This window comes from Vicugna pacos, chromosome 2 (assembly GCF_048564905.1).
Source record: "Vicugna pacos chromosome 2, VicPac4, whole genome shotgun sequence".
Lineage (NCBI taxonomy): Eukaryota > Metazoa > Chordata > Mammalia > Artiodactyla > Camelidae > Vicugna > Vicugna pacos.
In genome coordinates this window covers 39,939,044-39,965,288 of record NC_132988.1, presented here as the reverse complement: position 1 = coordinate 39,965,288, position 26,245 = coordinate 39,939,044, and positions in this window count along the sequence as shown.

Here is a 26,245-nt window from a genome sequence, read left to right as displayed (position 1 = left end):
GAGTTCACTGTCCTTACTAATATAATTCTTGGATGAACCTTACTAATATAATTCTTGGATAAATAAAGCTCTTTAACATTTTCTCAGAACTGAAAAATCAGTAATAGTTGAGAAGGAAATTCAAATATCTATGTAGTCAAAACACAATAGCAAACTTCCTTTCTACTAATGACTAAGTTCTTATAGGACTGATTCCTCTGTAAAAAACAGCTATAAAATGTAGACAGAAGAAGTTACCTGGAGGAACTAGAGAATGAAACCCAGCGGGCAAATTCTTATGAGCATACAAATTGGAGGAACCAAGTCACATGCAGTGAGTTCTCATTTTCACAACTTTTAGCCAGACACATTCCAGTGTGATACCTGCGGCGTTGGTGGAAAATATACAATTATTCTTGTCTAAGGAGCCAGAAACCTAAATTTAGGAAGACTGCTGGGTAAGTAGATAGGGAATGTCAGGTAGAAAAAAGCCATAGAGGAGATCGTCAAATTCGCTCTACCCACATTCTGGCCAGTGTGAAGGAAGCATATGCTACATAGAGTCAAAGCCGCTCAATTCAAAATATCTGATGAGACTGAAATATTTGGTCCTGAAACAGACTTTGGAGAGTGATGTCAGCGAGATGGAGGAATAGGAAGCCCTACCTCTCATTCTTCCACCGAAACAATGAACTAACAATGGCACTGGTACCAAGATACCTTGAAGAGAAATTCAGCATACAGTGAAGAAGTAGAAGCACTCTGGAGGAGCACAAACTGAAAGCTGTCACATTTCAGTGGGTAAGAAGAGCTATTTCACTTTACCCTTGACAGTCTTTTCTTCAGATCTTCTTTGCACCAAGATAGAAGATAGCCTTTGATTTCTTCCATGGGGAAAGTGAGACTTTGTAGCGTGCTCCTGGTCTCTCAGGGCATCCTGCATGAGGCCAGCTCCCATCTCACCTCACAAGGAGTGCTACAACTTGCAGAGCCTGCTACTCTGCCAGAGGTAAGAACAAAGGAAAGGGGAAATCATGTCCTTACAGAGAAGTACAGCTCTGTGAGACTGGGAATCGGTCCAGAACTGAGGTTCTTTTTCTTCCATTAGGGCGAAAAGGAAGTGAAGAGGACCTCATTCCCAGCATTTTAGAAATTTCTATCTTGCTGCATACCAAACACTGAACAACTTAGAGAACACAGTGCCCTGGAACAGTTAGCAATAAAGAAAAGGTGCAGGCATCCTCCTGCATCCTACACTGCTTTGCATGGCTGTGAAAGAAGCAGAGAGCTGAGACTTTTCCTTCAAAAGGAAAACCAAAAAAAAAAAAAAAAAAATTGAGATAGGTATAAGAAAATGTCCTTAATATCATTAATCATAGGGAAATGCAAATTAAAATCACAATGAAATATCACCTCAACTTCTTAGAATGGCTGCCATCAAAATGACAAAAGATAACAACTGTTGGCAAGGATGTGAAGAAAAGAGAACCCTGGTGCACAGCTGGTGGGATTGTAAATTGATACAATCCTTAGGGAAATTCCTCAAAAAATAACAATATTATCTACCAACCTACTTCTGAGTATATATCTAAAGGAAATAAAATCAGTGTACCAAAGAGATATCTGCACTCCATGTTCATTACAGCATTCTTTACAACAGTCAAGATACGGAAACAACCTGAGTGTTGACACATGAATGGATGAAGAAATTGTGAGGTATATATATATATATGGATATTATTCAGCTCTAAAAAAGAGGGGAACTTTGCCATTTGTGACAACATGGATTAACCTAGAGAACTTTAATGCTAAGTTAAATAAGCCAGATGAAAAAAGACAAATACTGTGTGATCTCACTTTTATGTACAATCTAAAAAAGTCAAACACTCAGAAGCACAAACTAGAATAGTGGGTACCAGGAGCTGGGAGCAGGAGAAATGGGGAGATGTTGGTTACAAGGTAGAAGGTTTCAGTTATACAGGATGAGTAAGTTCTGGAGATCTAATGTACAGCACGGTGACTATAGTTAGTATCATTGTATTGTATACTAGAAATTAGCTAATAAGGTATATTTTAATTGTTCTCATCAATAAAAGGTGAGGTGTTATATATATTTATTAGCTTGATTAGCTTGATCATGTTAATCATTTCACAATGTATATGGATACCAAAACATCATCTTTACACCTTAAATATATTTAATTTTTATTTGTCCATTATACCTCAATATAGCTGGGGGAAAAATAAAAAATAGAGTTTACAGTCAAGTCCAACCAAGATAATTACCTACTAAAGCAAAAGCAACAACACTTATTAGAGAAAAACAATATACTCCAGATTTTTCATCACTTACAATATGATACAATCCAAAATTAACTGAAAGGTAAAAATAAAAAAAAATGGAATTCATTCTTCACAGAAAATAAAATTCACTGATTCCAATCCTGAAATTACCCAGTAACTGCAACTTGAGATAAGAAAGTTAATGTGGTTTCTTCAAAATACTTTCAATGATATAAAACAAAATATGCTTGCAGGATTAAAAAATAGTAAATCTCAGCAGAGAAACTGAATTATAAAAAAGAAGTGATTATGGAACTGAGAATCCATTATCTTACATAAGCAAATTGATGAAAAGACTGAAGAGTCAAATAAAGATAACATAGGAAAGAGTAAGTATAGTTAAAGATAGAGCACATAGACTGTGAACAAAGAAGAGAAAAACACTAAAAAGTAAATTCAAAAGTGATTGTGAGGACTGTTAGATAATATGAAAGTGATTAACATAGTAACAAATTAGAATCCCAGTGTGAAGGGAAAGAAAAAATGTGAATGAAAAATATTTGAAGAAATAATGATCGAAAATTCCTAAAATTGATGGAAGATATAAAATTGATGGAAGTTATAAATTTGGACATTCAAGTTGCAAATTAAAAAACCACAAGGAGTTTTTACTACAATCTCAGTGAAATGACTAAAAGTATAAAGAGGCCAAGAATATGGAGTGTTGGCAAAAATAATGACCAAATGGAACTTATACATTGCTGGTGGAATATAAAATTATATAATCCTTTCAGAAATTCATAAGCAGTGTTTTATAAAATTAAATCTACACTTCACAGAGAAAAAAATGTGACAATGAGTGTGTATATGTCCATGAATACTGAAAAATTGTGCTGAACACTGAAATTTGACACAACATTGTAAAATGATTATAAAACAATAAAAAATGTTAAAAAAAAAAGTACATGGATAATATTGGCCTCAATCCATGTGATTTAAGTTGCAAACTAGATTTTTGATTTTAACAAATATCCAAGATCTTGGAAGTATCCAGTGGAAGTATAATTCTTTGAATCAAAAAATATTTATTTGGTGCCTACTATACATAAAATACTATGCAAGGTAATTGAATATACAGGAGTCTCCTCAAATTACTTATTATCTAATTTGGAGACCACAATCTGAATGGGATATGTCAAACCAAAAATAACAATGACCCAAGTCCATCGACAGATGACTGGCTAAAGAAGTTGTGGTATATTTACATAATGGAATACTACTCAGCCATAAAAAGAATAAAATAATTTGATTTGCAGCAATATGGATGGACCTGAAGAATGTCATTCTAAGTGCAGTAAGCCAAAAAGAGAAAGAAAAATACCATATGAGATGACTTATATGTGTAATCTAGAAAAAAAAAAGACAAACAAACTTATTTATAAAACAGAAAGAGACTCACAGACATAGAAAACAAACTTATGGTTACCAGGGGGAAAAGGGGGTGGGAAGGGATAAATTGGGAGTTTGAGATTTGCAGACACTAACTACTATATACAAAACAGATAAATGACAAGTTTATGCTGTATAACACAGGGAACTATATTCAATATCTTGTAGTAACTTATGGTTAAAAAGAATATGAAAATGAATATATGTCTGCTCCTGTATGACTGAAGTATTGTGCTGTACACCAGAAATTGACACAATGTTGTAAAATGACTATACTTCAATAAAAACACATTAAAAATTTTTTTAATTAAAAAAAAAAATCTACACTTACGATATGACCCAGCAATCTCATTCTTCAGAATTCACCCAAGAGAAATAAAAATATGCTTTCAAAGAAAGATCTGTAAACAATAAATAGTTTATTGCAGTACTACTTTTAATAGTTAGAACTATTAATAGAAGTAAAATGTCAATCACTGGTAAATTAAAAGACAGTGTTATACCTATACTGTGTTCTTGTGCTTAGCAATTTATAGAGTAGTATACTGATGAACAAAACATGGATAATTATAAAAAATACTGGTAAGTGAATCACCAAAAGTATATACTGTATGATTTGATGCATAGGAATTCTAGAAAAGGAGAATTAGTAATAGAAGCAGAGCAGTGGTTGCCAGAGCAGAAAGTTGAGGGTGGAGCTCAACATGAAAAACACAGGATAGAATGTAAGTTGGTGGAAATGTTCTGTATTTTGATTGTGATGGTAGTTACAGTACTGTAAAAATGCCAACATTCATCAAACTGTATATTTAAAATAGACAAAATATATTTTTATTGTATACAAATTACACATCAATAAAACTGAGGGAAATACAACCAGCTGCTTCATCAGAATGTAAGCCCAAAGAAGGCAAGAAATATACTGATGGCTGAACAATTAAAAGCAGCCACGAGCTACATTCTTACCTGTCAATATAAAACATATATATACTTAATTTACTATTTGTGCATGTATTTTTTACGACTTTTGAAATCTAAATATATTTGAGATCAAGTAAGCTTTTATTTCCCACAAAGAAAATATGTGAAATTAATTATGTAATTTGATAATACATTCTTGTAGTTTATCATTTTGATTTTTTGCTTTGTGATTCTTCTAAGATTCATGATTTACTGATTTGTAAATGTTGGGTGAAAAAACATGTTCACTGAAAATATGGTGGACACAGACTGCTGTACCAAAACAGCAAAAATCAAAAGCACTTTTTTTTTTTTTTTACTGTGTTTTCTTTTTCCTCCTTGCTATATTCAGGACATATTCTTTCCCCAACCACAGTAAATCAAAAACCAATGATTCAAAGAAAACACAAATCTAAGAGTAACAAAAATTCTGATTTGTAGAAGCAGTAGTTCACCTTTAAGTCCCTGAAAAGAGAGAAAAAAGAGAGAAGCAATGTGCTGGAATATACTGGTGGAAGTCAAGTACTTAGTATAACAAAGAAGGCCACCACTGAGAGCCTTAGAGACAGGGGGAGGGACGGCGAGGATAAAGTACCACTGAGTATGTTTTTAGTTGCAAGCTGCCTACACTGTAACAGTGGAAGACATTTCTAAGCACATGCCCCTGCGCTGTTTCAAACCAATGGAAGACAGGGACTTTGCACACCCTGTGTGTAGTGGTGGACTGAAGGGAAAACTTTATCCGCTGACCAGGAAATAAATCAACAGAACCACAGAAGGAATTTCTCATGAACATTGGCAGGGCATACCCTCTGCAACTCTTATTCTTCTTAGAGGGAAAAAAAAAAAAAAGCTGCTCCAGTCTAATCATATCCACTTAATGTAGTTCCCCAGAAAGAATGAGATTCATGCCCAAAGAGGCAAGATGAAATAGTCGGTTTGACATCCAGATGCCTCATTACAATGAATCAATGCTAGTCATCATGTGACTTTATCAGGAGAAAAAAAATTCTCTTTCCCATTATATCCAAATGCTACTCAGAAATTTCTTGGCTGTCTAAAATTATTTTTGAACATTTCAGTTTCTCCAGCAATAATTTGGCAGGGTTAGCAACCTCTACTAAGTAAGTCACTACTGGAAAAGAACAATTCATCTTTGCTGGCTTGTGCATCATTTTTGTTTGTTTGCCACTGATGTTTCTCTGTTTTCCACATCTTTGCCTTGGTGAGTTCAGCTGTGTGCTGGTGCATCCTGATAGTATTTCTTTTGCCTTCATTTAAAATGGAAAACACCAGCTGTTCAGATGTCGGGCTTTACATCTGTCTCCTCATCCTGGTCTGCTTTCTAAATTCACAGTTCCATCAAGGTCATTACTATTCTTTCCAATTACTATGGGTCACAATTTTAGCATTACTTTGACTTCTATTACTGTTTCATATCCAATTAGATTGCTTATCAATTTTCCTTTGTTAATGACCCTCAGATTCATCTCTTCTATTTGGCCTGTCACAACAAGATTTTCCAATCCCTCTTTCCTTTGCATTTATCAGAATATGTAACTTCTATGTTGTTTCCAGATTAACACTCTTCAAACATTGCTTTCAGCACTTATTCCCTTGGTCAAAACCTTCTGCTTCTCTGAACTGTCTAGCATATTGGATCCAAATGCCTCAGGTTGGCACCTAACACTTTCCATAACCTGAGCTTCTCTCATGGTCCTTCTCCCATAGCTCTCACTTCTCAGGCATGCTTGTATTTCTAAATGTATGGTGCTGTCTTGGCTGAGAAGTCTTATCTAAGAGAGATGTGTCTTTTCACCATATTTAAGACACACATTTTTGATTTCACAGTGATATACTGTTGATTCTCCTCATCTGCGCGAGTTGTGTTCTATAAAGTTGCTGTGAACACTGAATTACTGAATACTGAAGTACTCCCTGGGGAAATTATATACCTATATATCTATTTATGAACATGCATATCTCACTAAGATTATAATTTTAAATCCTAAAACAACTCATCCTGGTGGATTCTGTTTTTTTGTTTTGTTTTTTTTAACAAAAGAGAAAAAACGAGGTTTAGATGTGTTAGTGACTTCCCTAAGGCCAGCCCATTAACAAGTGCCAGAGCTGGGATTATAAACTCTACCCAACTGGCCCCAGAGCCAGAGTTTCTTGCACTGCATTGGCTCCTCCAGTTTCCACCCTCTGGCCATTTTTGTATGAGAGTTGAAATAAGAGGGCAAAGTGTTGCCTTGTTTGATCTCACAGCTGGGAACACAAGCCTAGGGTGACAAATTTTGTGTTACTCTGCACATATCTGCAAATGTATGTGAAAGCACTATAACTTAATTTTTTTATTACGAATTAATTGTGTATAGTAGGAATGAGGATCAACTGTATATGCCTCTTCTGTGAGCTCCTCATTTAATATCTGCAGCAGCAGATATTACCTCATCACATGATGTGGCAATTAATTTGAGAACCGTGTAAGAGTGTGTGTGTGTGTGTGTGTGTGTGTGCCAGTGTCTGTGTGTGTTTCAAAGCAGTGATTCATTCAAGCAGTGATGAGAACACAATAGACATACTTATTAAACAGTCACTATGTAGCAAGCTTTAGATTGCTATTAAAGCCTTTTCAAAATGATCATTGACCTGACTTCAATATGAAATGTAACTATTTATCTTGTAGTCACAGAATTTAATATTTAGGATGGCTCTTATGGGTGTTTTTATTTAAAATTTTGCAGGTGACCTTTATGACATTTAGTTAGTAATGATAATGACTTTTAATGTTCGTTGTATACCTATTATATGATAAGTATTACCCTCAGTACTTCATATACATTAGATTTTTGAACTCACATCAATATGACCTAAGTTTATTCTTTTTTCCTACATGTCAAACAACTTTGAAATGGCTTTTCCTGCATGTTCTCCTGATTGTAGAAAACATTCTAAGCTCATGTCTCTGTATATGGATATCTCCATACCCTCCACCTAGAATCTATATAAAACTTAAGGATACACTGTTAACAAATGTCATTTAACGTTAAGAAGGTATTCTGAATATTTTAAGGTTAATTTTTAATGTACTGGCTGAACAAAACAAAATCAAAAGCCTCATAAGGGGTACACAGTTTCAGCCTGCAGATATAGAGTGCTTTTAAAGAGTGTCGCTCCCACAATAAGAAAAAAAGATGCACAAACTTTCCTTGAAGTCATTAAAAAAACTGAAGTCACAGATAAAAAAAAGTATAACTTTAAATCTGGAGAAATACAAGCACCTGCAGGGAGAAGAAGGATTTGAGAATTTGCTTAACTGGGACAGATTCTATTGGATGTTACACAAGCTAAGATTCAGCTACAAATGTTTTTTAAAAAACTGCTGAAGACTGAATGTGGGCTAGTGAGTATATGAAGCTCCTGGGAGTCACAGAAATAGGGAAATTTGCACCATCTTGAAAGCTTTTCTTCAAGAACCCCAAGAGATTCACAGGAAATATGGATGAGAATCTTTAAAAAGTTTTCCCTATGGTGCTGGGGTGAGAAATAACAGCCACTGTCCAAATAAAACTAGATCTATTTTACTTCTTTCACATACGGAACAGCAGAATTTGGTTACAGGGTAAAGGTCAAGGGAAAAAAGTAGCCTGGGGCACCGGTGTCTACCCACTAGAGCTGGGGAACAGAACAGCAGCCATCACTGAAAATCTGTCTCTATCTATCTCCTCTATCTACCCTATAGGACAAAAACCTTACAGTGCAGGGAGAATGGAAATAAAATAATAAGCTGTAAGTATTGGAACAAATGTGTAAATCAATGGCAGCTGGAAGGAGGGGGATAGTCAAACAAAAGAAAGAGAGAAAGAAAAAGAGAAGAAAGGAATACAGGAAAGAAGGAAGAGAGGGAAGGAGAAAAGAGAAAAATACTACACTTGGGGAAGGGTCAGTTAACCTTCCAAGCCAAGGATTAGTTCTGGAAAATGGGTAGGGACACTTGTGAAGTCCAAAATTCACAGTGCCTACTTAGGACTGAGACTTACTCAGAACAACAGAGAATTACCTCCCTACCTCATATCTGCCATCATACTAACAAACATCAAATGTAGATAAAATCAGAATACATTTGGGAAAGCTGCAAGTGATAGTTTCTCTGGTAAGAACCGCTGAGGGAAAGCCTAGAGTTAAATCAGAAGATCTAAAGCCAATCAGAAAGAAACATTCAGACTCAGCAGAACTACATAAACTCTAAAATCTCCGTTAAAGACAACCAGAGGGATGGCATACTCAGCTTTATGCATAAACTAATATTTATCTTAGTTGCTATCTATCTTATACAATATGGCTAGCTTTCAACCAAAGTTTATAATACATACAAAAAAGTAAGAAAATCGGTCAGAAACAAAAAAGGAATAAAATGACCCAGGCTCAGGTATGACACAGGTATTAGAACTATCAGGTAGAGAATTTAAAATAAGTAAATAAATACTTAAAGACTATAATAGACAAGGTAGACAGTGTGCACAATCAGATAGGTACTTTCAGCAGATATTAAAAATTATTAGAAAAATATCAAACAGAAATGTTAGAAATCAGAGACATAGTAACAGAGGTTTAATAATACTTTTCATGAGTTCATCAGTAGATTCAAGACATCCAAGGCAAGAATAAGTAAGCTGGAAAATAGGTTACTAGAAATTATTCAAATTAAAATACAAAGAGAAAAAAAGGAGGAGGACAGGTACAGAGCATCCCACATCTGTGTGACCATAGTGGGAGGCAAACAGATGTATCTGATATCTCAGAAAGAGAAAAAAGGAAAGAATATATTTGAAAAAATAACGGATGACAGTTTTTTAGGGACAAACACCAGTTTATAGAAGCAAGAACCTCAAAGAACATCAAGCAGGATAAAAACCAAAAATGAACAAACAAGACAAACAAAAATCAATCAAATAAACAAAAAGCCCTAAACCAATATATATTGTTGTAACTGATGAAAATGCATATTACCTAAAAGGAATAAGGGTAACAACTATAGCAAATTTCTTATCAGAAACCATGTAAGCAAAAGATAAGAGTGATACTTTTAAAGTACTAGAAGGAAAAAAAAAATCAAAGTAACTGTTAACTGAGAATTCTATATCCAAAGGAAATATTCCTCAAAAAAGGGGCTTTTGACAACTTGTTCTACAAGAAATATTAAAGTAATTTCTTCAAGTAGAAATAATACAATGTGGTCAGAAAGGTAGGTCTACCAAAGAAATGGGTTGTATCAAATATGGAATAAATAAAGGTTAAACATCAGTTTTTCCTTATTTTTTAATTCCTCTAAAAGATAGATGCTTATTTAAAGCAATAAGAGAAACAATGTAGTATGTGTTTGGAACACACATAAGAGTGAAATATATAAATAAAATGGCATAAAAGGTGAAAGGTAGGAGTAAAAAAATATACTGTTAGAAGATTTTTATACTGCATAGGTATAAATCTGTAATCTTTGATGGAATAGTCATTTCATTTTTAAAGTGTATATTATAAACTCTGGGGGAACTACAAAAATTATGAAAAAGAGATGTACATAATAAGTCAATAGATGAGATAAAGAGAATTATAAAAACATTCAAACTAACAGAAGGCAGAAAAACAGGGGCAAAAAAAGAAGCAAAGAAAAAATGGAACAAATGGAAAACATCTAGCTTGATGGTAGATTTAGTCTAACCATATAAATATTTCATTTAAATTTAATGGTTTCAACATACCAATGTCATATTGGATAAACAAGCAAGAACCAACAACATATTTTTTTGCAAGAAACCCTCTTTAAATATGACACATTCCATGGCATTTTTTCACAGAACTAGAATAAATAATCCCAAAATTTAAATGGAGTAAAAAAGAGCCAGAATTGCCAAAGCAATACTGAAGAAAAAGAACAAATCTGGAGGAACAACCCTCCCAGATTTCAGACAAATACTCCAGAGCCATAGTAATCAAAACAGTGTGGTACTGGCACCAAAGCAGACATATGGATCAATGGCTCAGAAAAGAAGATTCAGAAATACACCCAAACACCTATAGTCTACTAGTCTTTGACAAAGAAGGAAAGAATATACAACGGAAAAAGACATTCTCTTCAGCAAGTGGTGCTGGGAAAGCTGGACTGCCCTACATAAATCAATGAAATTAGAATATTCCTTCACAAATACACAAAAATAAATTCAAAATGGCTTAAAACTTTAAACATAAGACAAGACACTATAAATCTCCTAGAAGAGAACATAGGCAAACTATCCTCTGACATGAATCTCAGCAATGTTCTCCTAGGGCAGTCTACCCAGGCAATAGAAATCAAGGCAAAAATAGACAAATGGGACTGAAGTAAACTCATACGTTTTGCACAGAAAAGGAAACTATACACAAAACAAAAGACAATCCACATAATGGGGGAAAATATTTGCAAATGATGCAGCTGACAAGTGCTTAATTTCCAGAATATATAAACAGCTCATATAACTCAGTAACAAAAAGCAAACAAGCTAATAATAAAAAAAAGGATAGAATACCTAAACAAGCATCTCTTCAGTGAAGATATACAAATGGCCAATAGGCAGATGAAAAAATGTTCCACATAGCTAATTATCAGAGAAATGCAAGTCCGAATACAGTTTGGTATCATCTCACACCAGTCAGAATGGCCATCATTAAAAAGTCCATAAATGATAAATGCTGCAGAGGGTGTGGAGAAAAGGCAACCCTCCTACACTGCTGTGGGAATGTAATTTGGTGCAGCCATTATGGAAAACAGTACGGAGATTCCTTAAAAAACTAAAAATAGAGATCCTATTATCCAGCAATCCCACTTCTGGGCATATATATATGGAGGGAACACTAATTCAAAAAGATACATAAAACAAACAAACAAACAAAAACAAAACAAACAAAAAGATACATGCACCCCAATGTTCACAGCAGCAGTATTTACAATAGACAAGACATGGAAACAACCTAAATGTTGATTAACAGATAACTGGATAAAGAAGGTGTGATATACATATGGAATACTTCTCAGCCATAAAAAAGAATAAAATAATGCCACAGAGAGTAGTCCCTAAGAAGAAGTAACAACTCTTAATGTAGCTTTACCTAACAAGTGAGATTCAAAATACATGAGGTAAAAACATGTAGATCTGAAAAGAGTAATAGATAATTCCACAAGTTTACGTGAACATTTCAACTCTCCTCTTTCATTAGTTAAGAGAGTAAGTAGGGAGAAAATCAGAAATGACATGGATCACCTGAAACCATATCATCTAACTTGATTTAATGCATATTTATAAAGAACTGTACACAGAATATGCATTAATTATGGGTCTTAGGCCATGCCTTACCACATTTAAAATAATAGAAATCTCATAAATTGTATTCTGAATCATCACAAATAAACCAGAAATTAGTAACAAAAATATCAGAAAATTCATTGAAATATTTAAATATTTAACAAAACATTTCTAAATAACCCACAGGCCAAAGAAGACATTTCGTGGGAAATTTAAAAATTTCCAACATCATGAATGAGATAAAGGGCATTTCTACTGATTCCAGAAACTTAAAAAGCATAGTAAGGACATGCAAACTATCTATCACCATAAATTCAACAGTCTATCTGAATGGATAAATTCCTTGAAAGACAAAAAACTATCACTCATAAAAAATTAGGTAATCTGAAGATAGTCTTTATTATTAAATGAATCAATACTTAAAAGGCTCTGAAAAAGGGAAAACTGCAGGGGAAGATGGCTACATTAGAAAATTTTACTAAATGCTTAATGAATATATAATACCAATTTATACCAATTTTTTCCCCAGAAATAGAAGAGAGAATATTTTCAGGTTGATTTTTGAGGTCTGCATTGTTCTAGTACCAAAAACATTACAAGAAAACAGAGTTAGAGACCAATATCACTCATGAATGTAAAAGCATAAGTCCTTGACAAAATATAGGCAATTTGAATGTAGCAATATATTAAGAAGATAATATAGCACAACCAAGTGGAGTTCATTCAAGTAATACAAAGCTAACTCAACATTTGAAAATAAGTTGATATAATTCACCACCTTAACAGGCTGAATAAAAAACTCCTATCAGTTAATATGGAAATAGCAGTCAACAAAATTCAAGATTCATTCATGATTAAAAATTCACAGCAAATTAGGAATGGATGTTTAATGTTGTAACCTAATAAAAGACATTTACAAGAAAACAAAAAAAAATCATAAAGAATGGTGAGAGAGATTGGATGCTTTCTCCCCGAGATGAAGACCAATGCCAGAATGCTCTCATCACTTTAAGTTTATTGGAAATACTGGTAATTTTCATAAAGCAAGAAGAAGAAATAAAATACCCACAGGGAGAGGTAGAAATAAGATTCCCCTCTTCACAGAAGTCATGGCTATCTATGTAGGAAATCCCAAAGAATCTATAAACTTTAAGAAAACCTGGATATTTACATAGTCTCAAAATATTTTAATGATATTTATCGATGCTTGTGGCGGTTTTAACATAGACTAACAGATATCCTACACTTTTCTCTTTAGGAGGTGGAGCTTATTTACCTTCTCCTTGAACGTGGGCTGGCCTTAGTGACTTGCTTCTAATGAACTGAATATGGAAAGTGAAATACAGTAACTCTACAGTAGAGGAACCTGAAGGATACAACCTTAACCAAGAGACCAAGATTAACACAATCAGTAATAAGTTGTGCTGATATATGTACCCTTTGTTGTGATAAAACAGGAAGGGCACATATCTCCTGGTATTTCAAACCTGATTTGAGAGAAAATAAGGAATATCCAGGAAAAATAAAGACAGATGGAGAAACTGTCACAGATTAGTGAAGACTATGGAGATATGATGACTAAAAGCAATGTGGTATCCCAGACTGGATTCTAGAACATAAAGAGGATATTTGTGAAAAATCTAGTATAATACAAAATAAAGTCTGTGGTTCATTTAATCATATTACAGAAATATTAACTCAGTATGATGTAAACATTAAGGGAGGCTGGATGAAAGGTATATAGGAACACTATGCTGTATTTTAACTAGTCTCTAAATCTAAAACTATTTTCAAAAAATGTTTCAGAAAGTCATAGAAAAGGATAATACACATTATGCCTTTCCTAATAATCATAGCTAAATTCATGAACTGTCTATACCTGTCATAGTTCAAAAACTCTCTGGGAGTTTTTAGTACACTGATATTCTAACATTCAGGTGTCTATACTGAGAAAGTAAAGAGACTTTTCAGTCTTAAGGCCCAGAAATCAAGGTATGACTACTTTATGCCTTTCCAGAAGAGAACAGAAATTTAGTTAAATAGCAAGAATAATTAAGTTGTAGAAGTAAAATCAAAAGACTATTACTGATTCCTACATAGTGTTCAGTTGTAGAAATCTTTTTTTATATATAAAAATTTTTGATATCAATGTACCTAATCAACATTCACATTGTAATTGTGATACTGGAATAATTCTGGAAATCACACAACTGTCTTAATTATGACTAAAATCCAAGACTCTTCATGCCCTGAGATATGATAATCTCTTGATTAATATTCTAACTAAATATTTCTATCCTCTTTCCTTTCTTTTCACAGTATCTCCCTCAGAGACAGCAGTAGATAGTGATTCAAATCATAAACTGCTTCATTTAAACAGACTAGTTTGATTCCAAATTTCATCATGTACAGGGTATGTATATTTGGACACGGTTCTCAAAATTTTTTGATCATTTTTTTCTGATTTATAACTGGAAATGATGATGATGATGATGATGATGATGATGATAATGATGATGATGATGTTGGCAATGATGATATCTACTCCACAGAGTTAGCAGATTGCATGATAAGACCTTTGTAAATTACTCAGAAGAACGGGTGGTGTATGGTGTTATATAAAGTTTAACTGCCATCATTAGGTAATATTCCCTAATGCTATGGACTGAATTGTGTCCCTCTAAAATTCATTATGTTGAAGTCCTGACTCCCATTGTGATTGTATTTGGAGAAAGAGCCTAAAGGAAGTACTGAAGGTTAAGTAAGGTCATAAGGGTGGGGCCCTGATCTGGTAAGAATAGGGTCCTTCTAAGAACAGTCACAAGAGCGAGTACTTGCTCACTCTATCCCTCTCTGCACACACTCACCAGGAGAAACCATGAACGGACATAATGAGAAGGTAGCTGTCTGCAAGCTAGGAAAACAAGCCTCACCAGGAACTGAGCCAAGATGGGACCTTGGTCTTGGACTTTCCAGCCTCCAGAACTTTGAGAAAATTAGTTTCTGTTGTTTAAGCCACACAGTCTGTGGTATTTAGTTAAAGCATCCCAACCCAACAAATGTACTAAAGACAATAATAAGTATCTAAAGACTGCTTCTCAACATTCCCACACTGTTTAGGTTATATCTTTGATTTGATCCCTTACTTTATGATGGTAGCATTATAAAAGCTATGCCTGAGTGTACTCTTGGACACTTCCCAACACTATATTATCAAAAAAAAAAAAATACAGATTTTCTACAAGCTACCTATTATTATATTATATTTCACCATTTCTGCAGTGATCATGATAATTTTTGTATCATTACATGTGTTCATGAAAAGAAAATTCAATTACATATAAGAATTTATATTCTCAATTTCTAAAGATTTGCAGCATTTTATGTTATTTAGTATGATTTTCAAATCAATCTACTATTTTTGTTTTGAATTTAGTATTATTTTAACCATTAAAAATTTCTTAATTGAGTTTTTATGCAAGCTTATTAGCAGGATACAACTATTCAGTAATTAAAACTGCAACATATCTAGAAGTTGGGACAGTTTTGCTTGCTTCCCTTAGTACATAAATAAATAATATCTTGTTACAGTTTAAATTTAAATTATATGCAATTTGAGATTGGTTATACATAATTTTGTAAATTTCACTAATAGTTGGAAAATAAACATTGCCAATAAGTGACCGCTGTATTGTTATAAAATTAAGTAACTAAAAATAGTGTAATTAGGCATTTAAAATCAACAGTGATTCAAAACTAGAGTCATTCAACTTATTCAACATCTTCTTTTCATTTTCATTTTCAATATGGTCTGTTTGTTAATGGAAATCCTTTTTCAATATTCAAAAAGTCTTATTTTAAAAAATATTTCTAAATATCTGATGGCTTTGGCTGGGACTACTCCTAAGGTTCTGAACACAAATGAGCATTATACATCTGAAGATTCACTAACGGAATAGTGACTACATTCTGCATATCTAAATATCTGATTATCTTTTCTCTGTAATTTTTCAAGGGAAAGTAATGAAGTGTTTGTTTTATAGTATGTTTCTTTATTATGAAATTAGAGATAAAATTAGTAATATATTAATAAGCACACTATTAAATCTAAGTCTTACTTTATTATTTCTGCATGGTACGCTTAGAATGAATGTATCATCCCACACATAAGTAATTTCCTTTTTAATAAAGTCTGAACTTTGGGCCTGGAATATGATCTGTTATGGTCATAAACATGCTAGTATAACCCATGTAGAATGTAAAACAAATTTAATTTATTGGACATTGTGGTGAATTGAATCATTCTAGGATCTGTATTATTCAGGCAATGCTGAAGAAAAGAAAGATTAGACAAGACATATCCACTTGTTCATTTTATCAAATAATCTTTATTGAGAACTTTATATGCAATTGCTATTCTTTGTGATTGGGGCAAAGCAGTAAACAAAGCAAAGTTCCACCTTAATGGACAAAACCTTCTGTGGGAGCCCATGATTGGGTTAACAAATTGTAACAATCTGAGCCACTTATCTCCTTAAAGAAGATGTGCTTAGTACCTGCCTTGAGGTTTTAGCAATGACCCAGGCCCCCAGCTATGAACGCTGGGCATGCCTGCTGTTAGTCTTCTATCCCCAAAACAGCTTTGGGCTGGAATGGTAAGAAGCTGCAGACTCAGAGGTGAGAAGGCTGGTTAGCCAATGACGGGTAAGATCCCCTGAGGGGGCAACCTAAAACAGGCACAGCTGCCTGAGTCCAGGAAAATCTTGTCAAGCAGCTGATTCTCATACATTCCACGCTGATAAGCTGAAAGGCTCAACAGGATTATGATTCACCAAAAAGGGTCTTCTGACCTTGAGCCAAACACCAACCACAAACAAAGCCTTTGTACTTACTGTGATCCCACACTGTCCTTCCCTAAATTCCTGCTTCTGACTGTACTCAATAAATATGAGAGATTTGAGGGGCTCCTGGAGTTGGCTCCCGACTCCCTCTCACTCTCTTGACTTTTCCCCAGAGTCTTGAGCAATTCATTCCGTCTCGGTGGGACTTCTGCTGGCCAGAACCCACAACTTGTGACAAACACACAATCTTCAATAATTCAACATTAACAAAGTTTAAATATACAGCCCTTACTAAGGTTTTTCTACATTATATGGAGGCATAATGATGGTCATAGAAATTAACTTTTAGTTACTTGACTAAAAGTAACGTGGTAAAATTTAGAAAAAGACAAATTGAGAGAAAATACTAAGCATCAATGTGGAACAAAATCTCTGTGTAGCTTATGGTGCATTCTGATTTTGTCTCACTTCATCTGGCTCACTAGAATTCTGAAAAAAAAATGAAGGAAAATTAATTAGTGCTATTTAATTCATTTATCTGTAATGTTCAATAAAGGCCCATTAAGGTTCTATTTTTCTTCTTATCTTTCTCAACATTGTAAGATCATTTTGCATCATTACCTCTGACATTGTCATTATCATCATCATCTTCATCAGTATTCGTATTGTGTTCCTTAAATGTTTATTGAATGCTTACTATGTTGTTAAGCTATTAGGTGTGATATGTACAATAGGAAGAAAGTTACATTCCAAATTCATCTTAACAAATAGCTTCACAATTTATCCTACTGATCAAAGCAAACAGTTTCAATATATTTTAGATTCCTCATTATTACCATACCTTGTATCAAATCTATCAGCAAATTTTTTTGGTATCAAAATAATACTGAATCTGTTTCCCACTATAATCTATCCCATCCAAGTCCAAGTGCCCATCACCTCTTTCCTGAACTAATGAAATAACCACCCACCTGACTTCTCTGCTTCCACTGTTGTTCCCTACACATTATTCTCTACAGCAGGTGAATGCCTGTCTTAAAGGGTTAATCATAAAAGATCATGCTCTTCTCTGGACTCACCAGAGTCATTTTTATTGTATTATATTCATTTTCTGCTGTTGCCATTAACAAATAACCACACATTTAGCAGCTTAAAACAGCATGAATTTATTCTCAAATCTGGGAGTTCATGAGTCTGAAATGGGTTTTACCGGGCTAATATCAAGGTGTCAGTAGGGCTATATTCTTTGTGGAGGTTATAGAAGAGTGTTTCTTTGGCTTTTCCAGCTTCTGAAGGCTATCTATATTCCTTGGCTTATGTCCTCTTTGCATCTCCAAACCAGCAATATCCTGTCTTTTTCATGATACATCACTCTGACCCAGACTATTCTGCATTCTTCTTCCATATTTAAAGAACTTGTCATTACAATGGATCCTCTCAGAAGATTCAGGATAATCTTTTTAAGGTAATCTAATTAGCAAACTTAATCCCATTTGAAATATTAATCCTCCTCCATACCATGTAACAAAATATTTACAGATTCTGGGATTAGGACGTGAATATTTTTGAGGACATTTATTCCACCTATCACATATATTTACTATAATTTCATATAATCCACCCTTGGTGAACTTCTCACTTTCATTTCTTACCATTCTGTGCCTCTCTTGATACATTGAAGGCATTGTAATCTCCTTGTTGTTCTTTGAAAATGTGGATTTCATTCAAATGGCAGGGACCTCACAGCACCCGTTCCTTCTTCCTTGAAGAGGAAATCTCAAAGATGCCTGCCTCAAATTCTCCTATCTATTAATTTCATTTGCTCAAATGTCCTGTTTTCAAGAACCTATGTAATATAATCTGTAACTATAATTTTCTTACCCTGCCTTACTTTCTTCATAAAATATATGTACTTGCTTATTTTATTATTGTCTGAGACCTTCATAAGAATTTAAGCACCATCAAGGCAGAGATTAATATATTTTGATTCACCTCAGTGTTCTTAGCATCTACAAAAGTGACTGCTAGAGAACAAGCACACAAATATTTCTTACATAAGTGGATGTATGTTTTTCATGTTCAGCTCTACGTTAGGTATTTCACATTTGATATCACATTTAATCTTCAAGGCTCTTAGAAATTAGAGTGAATACAGTACAGTGCTTCTCATTAAATACTCTTCAATCTAATTTCTGTATGTAATAAAGTAATGCATAATTTAAATATTCAATAATTGAGTCATGAAAATCACGTATATATCTCTATATATATCTCTCTCTATATATATCTTCCTATAATTAAATAATATACATTGATTGGTTTTATGTAACTAAAATTACCTTTTCACACTCTCCAAATAAGGTATGACTTTCATCAAAATTTTCATTGGAATAAAATTTTCAGAAGCAATAGTTTCTTTTGCTTTGTTTGGGTAGAAGTTTTTCCATATGTTTCTCATAGAAGTAGTAATTTCATTTAAAATCACAGATGGGATATTGGGATAGAAATTTGAACAACTGAGGACAGACATTACCTAAAATGTCTTACGTCATTTTACTGGTGCCACTTACTTTCTTTGAGAAAGAATGCTTCTTCTAAAATATCTGTAAGTAAGGCATGAATGCAAGCTATTTTCACTTTCTATTGCTTTTTAAAATAATAATCATTCTCTTGTAAAGCCAGATACACTGAGTGACAGAATACAACCCAACATTAGTTTAAAAAGTCATATTTTAATAGTTATAAACACTAATGTTATCATTATCTCCCTAGCCAATCAATGAGGTAATTAGGTACCGTGGAACAAAGGAAGGAAAAAATAAAAATTAAAAGATTGCTTTATCATATAGAGTAGAGCAAAGGCTATATAAAGAAAAGTAATCATACCTCCTGATGGCATATCATTGAATATCTGAATCTGCTCAGCATTTATATTTATAATTACCACATAAGATATCAAATAGGTCTAACTTATAAATTCCTGGATTTCTGCTGTCTGGTAAAAGTAAGAGTAAAACAACACTTAAATTTGTGATTTGCTTAAGAAATAGTTTCGTTCTTTTCAGTTTTTACATATTTGCTTTTCCTATTATATTACGAATCCTCATTAGTCTGCATGTTCTGTCTCTGTTCCTCAGATGAATGACCGTCATCAATGAATGGGTCTCTGCTGAAGAGGCATCACAATTGAATGCATAATCAAAAACCATGAAGAAAAATTTCATTCAGAAGGAAGACCAAAGTGAGTCAGGGCAACAGCATGAGCCATTTCAGGGCTTCTAAAAGCACAGGTTCTCTGTGAACTTTTCATTTTAATTTTCTGTAAATGACTTACTTTAAGCAGCAGACTCTTACACATGACATCTTTTCCAAAAAAGCAGAAATGAGAGTATGCTTGAAATTATCAACTAAAAGTTGAAATCAAATGGCAATAGCCATGATGGAAAAGTGAGAAACAGTGAGAAAAAGAAGTAGAGCTGTCGATTTGCGTGCATGACTAACTGGTTATCAAGATAGTAAAATACTTCGTTGCTATAGCAAAGGAGCAGCAAAATGGACATTTTGAGATTAACTCAGCAGGTGCAGGAACCAGTCAATGCCTTCCAGCGGCTGCTCTGTACATGTCATTGGGAACTGATGTTAACTTCACAAACACACCTGATCGAGGAATGGAGCCAAGGGAATGAATACTCGGCCACTTATTTATTCAGTTGTTTCTTTTCTCCCATTGCCTCTTTAAGTAAAAACCAAATTTCTTACAGAAGCATTTCAGACTGCATTGCTTAATTCTCTAATACTTAGCTGTGGCCTCACCAGGTACTTGGCTTACTTATTAATAACAATGGCTATGATATCGTTCTGAAAAGAAAAATAAAAAATAACTCTGACATAGTCTTTCTTGTTTGGATTTCATTTTCCAATAAGGAAAGTTGAGTTGTTCATTACCAACTTCCATCAATCTTGAGGATATCACAAATATATAAAAATCATGTAATAGATTAATAAGAATTGAAATGAAGGTAAACTTAGTATATTTACTTGAAACTTTTAAACTTTTCCTTTCTCTTTTTTCCTCTTTTCTTCTTTTTACTCTATGGCTATTCTTCTCTCATTACTTTTTTTCCCTTTATCCAATCCTGTTCTCCCAAACATTTCATTCCTTTGTTTTCTTACAGTGGTGAGGGTGATAGTGGTCACAGAACAGACGATTGGGACTTAGATGTGGGCTGAGGGATGGCTAGGGAAATGAGACAATCAATGATGTTTGCTTATGCCATCTTCTGAATATTCCCTCATATTAGACATGCTGAAAGTACTGACCTGAATATTCTAATGGTTTAAGAGGAAGGTTAGTATTTACACTGAGAAAATTCTAATAGAATTAGAAAAGATGGAAAATATATAAAGGCACTATGATAATGAAATATTTCATTAATAAAAAGTTTTATAAAAAGCATGACAAAATTAAGTGAGCATACCTGTGCCAAATATATATGATTTAATTAATTTAATTCTTTGGTTCAGTTCACCAACTTAGATAAGGAACATAAAAATATGAAAATAAATACCACTGTAGCAATTTAAATAATTACACACAATTTTAAAAGAAAATACATTCTCTTTATATTATTGCCTTGGTAACACACTAAACTCAAATATTAAAGGCTATATTTAACATTTCCTTGTAAGGGTCATAAATACAATTATTTTCCTAAAATTACTATTGATTATATAAAATCATTTTATGAAAGGTCATTTCAAATTGATCATTCTCATTATTCAAAAGCTTATTATTTTGATTTGAATTGAAATGAACTTTTTTTTATAATGGCATACATAGAATGTTACATTATATATTATTAAATCTCACTTTTGTATTCAAGAAATATTGAAAAAATTAGTATTTGTAAGCTTAAAAAGAATCTGTCAAATATATTAATTAATCCAAATCTTGCTCCCTAAAGTTTTCAAGTAATTTGTATCCAAGGGTATTTGAAATTTTCTTTATGTCAGAAATGTGGCAGAGATTACTAATTACTGATTCAAGATCCATTCTCTCCTTTTACTTTAGTAACAAAAAGAGTATGTTGATAGAAGCAAGAATATATGAATAAATTCAGCTATAAAAAACTCCTTCATTTCTTGTCTTCCCTTTGCAAAAACGAGTACTCAGAACGTATACTGCAAAGCCATCGAGTGGAACTTTGAGGAAAGCTGGCACATTCCCTACTTTCCCCTTCTCTTGTTCCTGAGTATGAGTAGTAATTAGTGGTTGGTATTCTAGTAACAATCTTGTTGAGCAGAAGGTAATCTGTAAGTACTAAAAATGGCATTGACAGATGGAAGAATCCTAGCACCTATTAGGGACATTGTTGAGATACACAACCCGCTCTGAGCTACCTGCATAAAACTTTAGCTATAGTTTAAAGCACTTTTATTTCAGGTCAATTTTCCTAGAAGCCAACACTATCACTGATACACTACAAACATTTCAATTCCAACTACACTTCCAGGTGTTTATTTTTCCATTTGTGTTCCAAGGGACAGAAGTTCAGTAAACTTGACTGTGTTGTGCTGATGACTGTCTCCTACCCCTGCTCTGACTAAATAGGTCTTCTCAGAGTTCCATGTAGGTAACATAGGTATCAGGTTGTGAAAATTTCAGTGATGGAGAGTGGAGGCTGCAGGAGTTACAGACAGACTTGGTGTTACTGATTTGAACTTGAAATTAAAATATGTATTAATGGATACAAAGTCCAACATGCACACAAATAATCACACTGAGATTAACATGATTTTTTTTAAGATTTAAAAGACTATTTCTCTGTGGAGGTTATTTTCTAATAAACGTTATAGTATTCTTCATTGTTGCCTAAAAGCTTGCTATGTTTCTTTATTGTTAGTTTTTAAGGAAAAAAAAAACAGATTTATACTTTGAAAATTTTAAATGTTCTCTTTTAGGTTTAAGGGTACATATTTATAGGACAAACCTTGGTGTTTGTATGTTGTACACATGGGAAAATGTAAGAAATAACAATGAGATAAGAAATCTGCATGTATTTGAGAACAGACTGTTATTCCAGGGATACTCTCCTGGTAAATTTCCTATTTCTGTTTGTCTTTCATATGTAAGATTATCTGTCTGCATATAAGCTGCAACCACTGGTCTCAGTTCTACTGTCTGGAGACTATAGAAATACATAGTTCTCCATCCAGCTGATGTATCATCCAATATTTGATGACAGTTAATATTTAAACCTGAGTTCTTTTCTCTCTTTAAATCACTCCATAAAATGTGTTTTCAAATGTCATTAACTGTTATTTATGGAATTTATGATAATAATAATGTTGATTGCAAGGAAATGAGAAGACTTTATAGAAATGAATACAGAGGTATATAGGAATAAAATTACATAATAAGTGATAACTTTGTTTCAACTTATCCACATAAAAAGCATTGAATAAATAAACATATATGACAAAATCTTAATAATTGTTTAATCTAGATCATGGCCATATGGGGGTTTATTGAACTATTCTATCTTTTAATACCTTAGAAAATGCTTTCTTTTTAATCGAAAATTGAGATTGCATTGGAAATAATGACAGAGTTCAAGCATCAGCAAATCATTAAAGATAAGGTTTCTTAAATTAAAAAGAGTAAATATTAACAAAACATCATAATTTTGATGTTCTAAAATTTGATATCTTTCTTATGTAACTTAAGTTATTTATGTTTTTACGTTTAACATCATCTTATGACTCAGAGAACTTTATACAATACTGCAGATTTAACCTGACCAGTAAAGTGGACCTGGTCAGAGGCATGATACAATTAGCATCCTGTTTTCTGTGCTATATTCCTGTTAAAGGAGCCAAAACCTATCAGTTTTTGACACATTCCTCGCACTAACAATTCATAGCACACTTTAATAAATTATCTTCTGTATGATATAAACATGGATAGATAGACATATACAGACATGTACAGATATAATGTGCTGCTAAGTACTTTAGTTTCCATTTCCATAGGGACTATTTAGAATGATGTCTTTGTGTAGGTAAGTTCTTTATCTCTAAACTCAGTATTTAATTATTTTTGCTGAAACAGCCCACTGTTTCAGCTTTTTAGGATCATTTTGAATTCTAATACTTTCATCAAAATAATTTACTGTTGTTCTTAGCTCCTTAAGTTCAGAAAATCTTGTAGATGTGACTTCTTTGGTCTCTTCCAAGTTTTATATATGAAAGTATAAAGTGTGCTAAGTGCTGTTTAAATTTAATTCATTACTATTACTAATAGGCTCAATTATTTAAAAAAATGACAAAGACCTGGCCAACAAAAGAGCTATCTAAATTAGCAATGCTTATCAAGTATTATCTCTAAAATATTATGAATAATTTCATAAATAGGTATAATTAATGAAAGTTTCTGCTCAGTCCTTTTGTTTTCCACCTTCTCTACCACATGTAGTTTATAATTTCTGTGAATTTCTTTGTTTTACTACCACGTTTCTCTATCACTTAACACTAAACTACATATATATAACTGTATATATAATATATACACACATATGTATATATATGCATACATATACATACCGAATTCCTTTCCATGTTTTAATATTCATATGTTTAATTGTAGCTTCTATGGTTTCCTGAAGCTGACTTTAAAATTTTTTTCTATTAAAGTATTTCCTACATATAATGTGTAACAGCAATGATCTCTCATCACCAATTTACTACTACTCACACTGAGCATCTGTCTCACTAGCCACAGAGACTAGTGGCACGCTGCTTTGAAGAGACCAACCAATGTCTTGGTGACAAATTGGTAATAGTGCACCCCTTCCAACCTGGAAATAACAACATTTCATTCTAATAGTGTTTACATGTATTCCAGTTATAAGTTTGCCTCTCCTGTCCACAGACTTCACCCAGCATCACTATCAGAGGCTCACAGAAGTCTCATTCACGAGAGTGTGATTCTGCCTAACATGCCTCAGACTTAGAGACCTACTTTATGGAAAATGAATGGTTTGCTCATTCTCTGACTGTACAGTAAAAGGAGCAGTATGGTTTGGAAGAGCTAACCCTGGGCAGTCCCATCACTCTAAACTCTCCAACCTCACTGGTATGAGTTCAATTTCTGTCTCTCCCAGGAATCTGACCACTGATAGACTGGTCTACCTTATCCAGTTGTTGGTCTAATCATGCACATTCTCCTCGCTAATGTGATCTTAAACTTTCCTACTAAAAGTGGCTGTTCTTCCCCACTGAATCATTTCTCCTCTTGGGATTGGTTTTAAGTATTTGTTGAATGAATACATTATTACCACCCACAGTATTCCTTTTCTAATTTAGCCTGAAGTCTGTTCATATAACCTTTATAAATAATTGCCTTCTTCCTATAGTTCTTCTATGTACATAATTTTATGCTATTATTTAATTTGTTAAATCTAATATTCTCTCCTGGCTTTCATAATCTGGGATAATATGATTTTGCTATACTTGAGCAATGATATTTTCCAGTATTTCTCAGACACCTAAAGCAAGCTTCAGTGCAGGTAAATTTTTACCAGTGGGATTCCCAGGACTTTACTCATTCTATTCAGTCTTTGTTTATGATTGACTACCATGTATCTTCTGCTACAAAGCCTTTTCTAGTTAAGGCCACATATTTTTCCCTCTCTGAAGTATACAGCATTTTAAAACAATAATGCAATTATTTCAATTATTTCATGCCTTATTTTCCCTTATTTTCTAATTTATTTTTAAATAAATATTCATATCTGTGTGGGTGTATGTATGGATATGTGTATTTGTGTGTATATTTCCTTTTCTTATATCCCTCATAAATCTTAGAAATGCTGAGTGTGAAGTAGGCACTCAGAGTGAATGCCTTATAGTTAACTGGCTGATTTATCATTCTGGACTTCCTCTTTTGATTTGAAAATCAGAGATAGAAATAGTTGGTTTTATTTCAGATTTATTTTAGGAAATAGCTGTGGCCAGATTCTTTGTAATAATGGTCACATGATATGGAATCAGATAGCCTGATTTAGAATCTCTATTTTGTGGTTATTAACTGTGCAACCTTAAGCAAGTTACCCTCTCTAATTCTCCGTTACCTTATCTTTATGATACAACTCATAGATCATCATCACATCATCAATGCCAAACATAATAATTATATTTATAGAGCACTACCTATGTGCCAGAAAATATCCTAAGAATACTTAAGATAAGAAGCATATAAATGAATTTTAATAAAGTTAGTAGCCAATGGAAGTTTTAAGTATGGAATGATTTATTGAGAAATCATGAGGCTCTGCTTTCAGGTCATACTGGTATTCTATCAGAATTCATAGCAAATCAATAGATAAGAAT